This window comes from Microtus ochrogaster (assembly GCF_000317375.1).
Source record: "Microtus ochrogaster isolate Prairie Vole_2 chromosome 14 unlocalized genomic scaffold, MicOch1.0 chr14_random_1, whole genome shotgun sequence".
Lineage (NCBI taxonomy): Eukaryota > Metazoa > Chordata > Mammalia > Rodentia > Cricetidae > Microtus > Microtus ochrogaster.
The window spans coordinates 21,650,389-21,658,497 of NW_004949096.1; positions in this window are offsets into that span (position 1 = coordinate 21,650,389).

Genomic DNA, 8,109 nt, shown 5'->3' on the forward strand with positions numbered 1-8,109 from the left:
ACAAAAGCCCATTTTTTCCAAACAATAACAATGATAGGCAAAACACTATTTTGATGAACTAAGAATGAAGATATCGAAAAGATATAGAATATATTTTTAAACTACAGATGGACCCAACAACATGCATATGTAAAGTACTTAACACAATTTGCATGAGTCTTTATTGAATCCATGTTTAAAACTGAGATTTTCATCAGTCAACAGATTTCACTGTAGCCAAAGCAAATAGGAATTACTCTTTATCCTCACTGATCGCCCTTGCTCACAAGAGGCTGCCTTTATAGCAACTAGAGGAAGATACACAGATATACTTGTTGAATACACCAAGGTTTGCCAAAGGCAAGGAAGACTATTTATGGCTTCTCACTTATATTTATGCTGTCAACAGAAATATGCAAACTTGCAAATCCCACATCTAACTTGATTCATAGCAATTCATGTCTTTATATTTAATAGCATAGTAGTGACATGGATTTAGTAGAAAAATCAACTGTTTCTGTAGACTTCATTCTTGCTAGCCTGAGTCAGACTTGGCGTACATCAATGAGATTTGGAAGCAATGATATCTCAATGTCTTAGAAACTATTCTCAAAGCATTGGCTGAGACACTATGATCTTGCCACAAAATTATTAAAGCAAATATTATATATGGGGATCCTCATAGGAAAGTATTTCATTGGAATTTTTAGAACAAAGAGAAAAGCAAAACAAATGTCAAGATTTCTGGGTGTTGATGTGGAATATGTTTTCCTGACTCCAAAGGAAAAGATAGAGGATTAGATAAATCTTTATAAAAGATAGTGATCCACTGTAAGAATTTGCCCTAAGGAAATAGAAAAGGGGGAATTATTTCTATAAAATTTCTGTAATTTTATCTGTATTAGCAACAATTCAATACTCTTTCCTGATTATAGCCTGATCATAGACTGACCTAAAGAAGCACTAATTGCTGACACCATCTGCCCTTTTTGTCAATGTCTGGGCACCTCACAACTCAGCTAATGATGTCAAGATGGAGAAATCATGTCTTCTGCCCTAAACTGTTCTTCCAAGACTCCTGGCTGAATTCCTGGACTTATCCCTGCTCCCATCATGCCTTCCTTCTTCATGCTGGGTCTCAGCCATACATTCTAGTACAATCCACTTCACTACCCTACCCCATCCCAACACTTCCTAACTTTTACAGTGGGGCTTCTAACCTCACCTACTGCCTTAGATCTGGGACCTTCCTGTGCCTTTCCCAACCTCAATCTCAAGCCTTTCCTGTCATTTTGGTTCTGTAGTTCCATCCACAGCCTGTACCCATTAGCTATGTGGGACACTGCAGTCCTACCCCAGTGCAATCTCACTCCCATAGATCACCTAAAAGTCCCACTCTTTTCTTTTTTCTATTGTCTTCTTTGCAACGCTGTCAGCTGTTTTCTAATGGTATTATAATGATATATTTTCCTAAAGGAGAGCTGGCTGCTTGTTCATATATCTCTGTCTTCCTTAGTAGATCATAAGCTCATTAAAGTTATAGTTTTCATCTTGACCTTCCTTTCACCCACATAATGAGATTAGTGCTCTGCATATAATATTTCCAAAATTTATTTAGTGCATTGCCCAACTATTTTATAAAATAAGATGTAATTTGGTGCAAACTGAGGATTCAAATTGAATAGTCACAAAAGTAGTCAGTGGAAGGACATCATGTTTAGAAAGTTCTCATGGCAATTAAGAGCAAGTCAGACACCAGACACCTACCTGCTGGGTTCGTTCAGCCCCTTCATAGGTGGACATTCTAGGTCTGCAGCATCAAGACTCTGTATCAAGAGCTTGGGAGAGAAAGTCAAATACGGCAAGGCTCTAGAAAGAATGAGTGTAGTTCCTAGGATGGTGCTACGGATAATACATTTCATTCTGTGCAAGAAGAACAGAGACAAATGGGAGAGGTTCAGTGTTAGGAGAATTTTTCAAGAGGACTTCTTAGTCTAGACAGACAATGAACAGCATTGAGAGAGGCCATCCGTGCTTAGGTTTCAGAAGGGTGTAAGAATGGCTGGATGACAGGGTTTGAGGGGTGCATTGGTGAAACTGTGGGAACTGGGGTGGAAGGGGTTGAGAACAGAAACTGAAGCTGGACCATAGGAAGAACTACGAGATTCCTGGTTTTGGTCTGATGGGTTGGTTTTTACCGAGGAGAGAAAAGGATGGCACCGAAAGCTGTGAACAGGTAAATGACATGTGGGGACCACTGAGGAAGTGGCTTCCAGGACCCTCACCCTGACCACATCATTGTCCTTTAACTCCACTAAAGGGAGACACGCCTTATTGTTTTCCCTTTGGGGAAAATAGAATGAGGACTGCTGGAAGTAAAGAAAGGGTCAGATTTTAGATAAAACAGGGTAGGTATCATTAACGTGAGAGATTTGGGAGTATATTAAAAATAGAGACAGGCTTCATTCATGGGTAAAAATTCCTGCTGGCATGCCAGCTTTGAGTTTGATCCCTGGGGCCCGCGTGATGTAAGAAAAAAGCTACTTCTGGAAGGTGCCCCCTACCTTCCACTTGGAAGACAGATGCACACATGGACACACATACAAATAAACAAAAACATATACAATCAAAACTTTTAAAGATGGGGTTATTCCCTTTCTTTTGGATGGCCCAAGGTTTACTTTATTTAATTTTTATAACTCATAAGAAAATTCACCAAGAAGGTATTCTAGGGGTGAGCATCCAAGCAAGTGCTATTAGTGCAAAGGTCCCAAAGCAGGATCATGCTGTGTATGGAAGATGAGCTTTTGTATATCCCACCTTCCTGTAACAGAATATGTGTAGAGAATGCAGCTCTAGCGAATGTTTAGAGAATGCAGCTGTAGTGAACGTTTCTCTTTCTTTTATTTTTTTTAAAAAGAAAACAGTCTTTCTTCATTTTACATACCAATTCCAGTTCCCACTCCCTCCACTCCTCCAATCCCCTTCACCTAACTCCCACCACCACACCCCCACCTCACACCACCATATCCTCCATCCACTCCTCAGAAAGGGTGAAATACATTGATTTGGGGAAGGTCCAATGCCCTCCTTACTATATGTAAGCTGAGCGAGGTATCCACCCAAAGAGAATGGGTTCCCAAAAAGCCAGTACAAGCACTAGGGATAAATCATGGCGCCACGGCCAGTGGTCCTGCAGTCTGTTCCAGCTATACAACTGTCACCCACATTCAGAGGGTCTAGTTTGGTCCTATGCTGGTTCCTTCCCTGTCTAGCTGGAGTTAGTGAGCTCCCATTAGCTCAGGTAAACTGTTTCAGTGGGTGTCCCCATCATGGTCTTAACCTCTTTGCTCATATTCTCACTCCTCCCACTCTTCAACTGGACTTTGGGAGCTCAGCCCAGTGCTCCATTGCAGGTCTCTGCTTCTGTTTCCATCAGTTGCTGGATGAAGGTTGTATGGTGACATTTAAGACATTCATCAATCTGACTACAGGGCAAGGTCAGTTTGGGTACCCTCTCTTCTATTTCTTAGAGTCATAGCTGGGGTCTTATGAATGTTTCTTGAATGGATACATTATAGAAGAACACACCAAAAGGGAACTTGACTTCACCAAACCCCTGTCCTTTCTTCCCATTACACTACCCTCACTCTGGAAGATGAACCCTTACATGGCTAAGATCAGTATAGCAGTACTGAAATAGACACTGTGCATGCATGCCCATTAAGGATTTTGCAACAAGCCCCATGAACTGTTTACATCTCTGTGGACAAATATCCTTCCATGCACCTTTCCAAGAAACAACAGTGACACACAGTGGTTGGTAGGGTGAATATGCCACTGTCTTTTCTGCAGATAGCTCAGGACGTATGGCAGACAGTTTTCAGAGTTTCTTTGCAAAGTTGGTTGCCTTGTTATTTCAGGCAGGTATTAACTACCCAATATATTCAGCATGTCCCTCATTGTAAGCTGTCAACCTGTGACACAACATCACAAAATGTGACGTTACATGATACATAATGCCCAAGTTTAAAAAAAAAATCCCAGAGACACTTCTTTCAGTGAAATAGTAGGTAGGTAATCTGAATATTTGGGGTAATTGGCTCTAGGAAGAGAGAGGCATCATTATCTCAGGCTCCCTAGTGAGCGTTAATTAGCCATATTGCTTCATTGTGTGACAAAGAGAGGCCCCTAGTAGTGCTAAATCTATAATGACACCCTGGCCTTAGGAGACCAGGTATTTTAAACTACCTTGACTGACTGACATCCAGGCTTGGAAATGCCTCTCCTCTGAGGGGCAGGAGTTTGTCGCTGTGATGCAGGGAGGTTCCTTCTTTCCTTGTTCCACCCCTCCCCCAAGTAGTCTTCCACTTGAGAAGTCATTGGTATTCAGGGCAACAGGGCTGTGTTCTACCTGCGCTGTGGGAACTCTGTGCTGCTTCTGATGTATCGGGTTCTGCAGACAAAGCTTCAACAGCCTTTGGCATCTGTGTATGGACTATAGCAGCTCAGAAGGGCTTTGCTGGGGCCTTGCTGGCCCTTTGAATTCTTTGCTTACTCATATAGCAGGAAGGCTATTTGCAGGGTGGAAATTTTCCTAATGGTGGACTAGAAATCAGCATTTTAAGCTTGAGTTCAGTAATAGTAAGGTCAGACACAGTCAGGTAGCGGCACTGTGGCACTAGGGCAGCGCTTTGACTGCTTTGCCCAAGATAAGATTTCATGATCTTGACCTGGGAAGGCGATGCTACTTCTCCTGAAGATGGAGAAAAGCTCCATGATTCTAATTTGAACCTCACTGAGACTGTGGGTTTCCACACACCTTCGTGTGTATGTTTATGTTGTTATCTTCCCGGATAACAAACTTGAAGCCTAGAAAGACAGGTGGCCAAGGCATAGGATAGTCTGAAGCCAAGGGCCAGAGTGGATGGCTTTTCCATGACACTGGAGCCTCAGAAAGATACCAGGACCTGGAGGGAGTCAAGACCTGTGCTTTCCAACAGGAAAGTCTCCCTATTTTTTCAGCCTCTGGATGAGGCTGTTGCTCAGACCCTCAACAGGTCTTAATTCAAAGGGGATCATTGTCAGTGAGTGCTGAGTCTGTGGCTGATGGATCTGAGGACTGAGTTAGGTGTCGAGCCGAGACCAGTACCGGGGAGCAGTACATGGCTTACAGATGGGAAGGTAAAGAAATTCAAAAGAAGGCAAGTTACAACATCAAATTGAGAAAGGAGACTCAGAGTAGACTTCTGATTCCGCATGCTTTTTGTTGATATAGCATTTGGCTGTTTTTAATTACTTTTTTTTTTTTTTTACCAATTTCCAATTAATTGTAAGAGAAAATGCTTGCAAATGAGGACTTTGCAAAGCAGGACTTTGCCGTTTTCCATGTGTCCCCTTATACAAGGTCCAGAGACTGCCCACCATTGGTCATAATAGGGTCTCTGCACAGGGACTACACCGGTTGACACTGACATCATTGGTGTTTTCAGGTCCCCAATCTTGAGGTTAATTCTTGGCCTTGCTTCATGTTTGTGGTTTCTCTACCTTTAACCCTAAAGATGATTAGAAACAGATTCACATTTAACGTTAAGACGAATTCTCCTGAAACATTTTTGTCTTTGAGTACCTTTAAATTGGGGAGTCTTAAAAAATTGGTAGCTCAAATAGGGTTGAAGAACGGAAAACGCTGGAAAGAAAAGGCAAAGGAGAAAACGGGGACAGAATCTGAAGTAGGTCACGAGTCTTGTATTGTTCAATCTGGAGCTGCTCTGACATAGCTGAGAAAGCAATTAAATGGGAGGTACGGAACTTCCTTACCTAATCGCATCATTTGGTCTTCCCCATATGTCCTCAGAGAAGAAATAACTAGTTTACCAAAGGGAAGACTCATGGATGTTTACTGGCTTTCCCACAGGAGCGTACTCTCTTCTGAGCCTACCATCCTGCTTCACGGTTGTATCAAGAACTCAGATTCATTAGGCCGTTCAGCTGGTTGGACATTTGTGGTCACGATGGCAGAAGTCATTGGCTTAGCTCCTATGTCTTTTGGCTGCTGTTAAGAATGAAAACCACATGTGCACAGACAATCATATTTTATTACATACATGTATGAAATTCCCCAAAATAAAAAAAAAATAAAAATTAATGAAAACCATAACTGAATTCTCCTCTGTTTAAAAGAGCGTGAGGTACTTATGTACCGATGCAAAGCTATGACCTCTGCTAAGCAAGAATATGTGCTCTCCACCCAACCAGTATGATGCTAAGCCATGTTCGTACGTATACTGGACAATACAGTTTTACTGTCACCTCTTGGTGTGGTTACTACTGCTTTAAGGTTAGATCTGCAGAGTCATCACCATAAGGCTGTTATCTGCAATGTAAGTCACTCCTACTAGGAAAATGAAACAATAGAGCAATGTGGTTGCAGAACAAATATTACTCAAAGCATGGGGACTTATATTTTCTATAGGAAAAAAATTGTCCTTAGTTCCTATGGATGTTAGGTATTGCCAGGCTGAGGACCTGTGTGAGAATGCTTCATGAGGTGAGTATTTCAAACATCAAAACATAACAAAGGCTTCATCTTGAGCTGTTGTGGTCAAAGCAACACAGGGATCTCCAGGAAAAGGCCATCTACCTCACAGTTGTACCCAGAAACTGTCAGCCTTCCTCAGTTATTTCAAAAGAGCAGTGGAGAGACAGGCTGAGGGGTGGCGAAGCAAAGTCTCGTTTGGTTGTCGCATATCCTTCCTGGGGGAAACACATGTTTACATTTTGCTGAATTACTCAGCTGCACGGGGGTTATTGAAGGGGTAAAGATGCATAAATATTGAGCTGTAGGCAACCACATGTTGATAACGAGCCCGTTGTGTCTTGGCTCGTGGAAAGGAATAGGAAACTGCCTTTTGCTCTGTTATTTTTCCTTCTGACAGTGCTGATGCACTGCCGCAGGCAGCCTAAAAATAATAGCACGAGGTTAACTGACAATTGCAGGTATATTTACACTGATATGCTAATATTAGCATGCTGCTTAATAATACAACTGGAGCTGATGCAGTATGCATACAAGTAACATTTCTTCATTAAAGATGAACAAGTGTCGAAAAACCGAAGACGCTTCTTTCCCATGACTGATAGAAATATTTGTGGCCATCTTAATAATTTGACACCAAGAACTGATTTTTAAAACCTTTTCTCTGTGGATTGACAGAAAAATCATCTGATAAAGATATCACGGAACACACATCCTCTCTACATTTGCACAAAACATCCATGGACACATGTACACGTGTGTGTGTACTTAATACCTATATGCACACATACATGTGCTTACAACCACATGAACACACCTTTCTGAGTGCCCCATGCTCATGTGCACAAACTCATCGCTTGAGTGTGCACCCATGTGCAGACAGCCCAAACATTTTATGCCTGGTGGTTAGAAATGCTTCAGTCTGCAAATCTGGTAGGAAAGCTACTGTTTTTATGTCACAGTGTCAACTATTAACATCATTCCTGGATGCTTTTCTAAGCTGTCATTTGCTTTTGCCTCTGGATCTTAGTTGCTTCTACGCATCATTCTTTTGCTCAAAATTCTTGTTGCTGATGCAGTGGTTCCCTCACATTTCGTCCCACTTTCTGCCCATCATTTTTATATTGGCTCTATTTACAGCCGCTCTTGTTTTCTCTCGGAGTTAGTCAATGTACATATTCCCCAGCTTCCTCCCCTCACAGGTCTCCAGGGCTGCTGTTGAACAAAGTCCTCTAGCACAGAAAATGGCCCCCTCTCAAAGCTGAAGTTCTCAAGTAGGCCTAGATCTCCTATCCCTGCCCTCATTGGTCAGAAGTAGGGAATGATTTCCTTTTGTTATCAGTCCGTGCTCTTCTCCACCCCCTGTTTTATTTTTATATTTTTGAAGCCCTCTTGCTAGCCTTGAAAAGCATTCTTTATTGGACCCTCATTAGTTACCTGGTAAGTGTGATTTTGGTTTCTTATTTGATGATGTTCTGTTCAAGCACTGTGGTGGCCTTGGATTAAGAAATGATTAAATCACAGTCCCTCCCTTAAAGGGTAGAACCAAGTGGGGGTCTTCTACACGGATTCAGGTAGAAGCTTTAACAAAG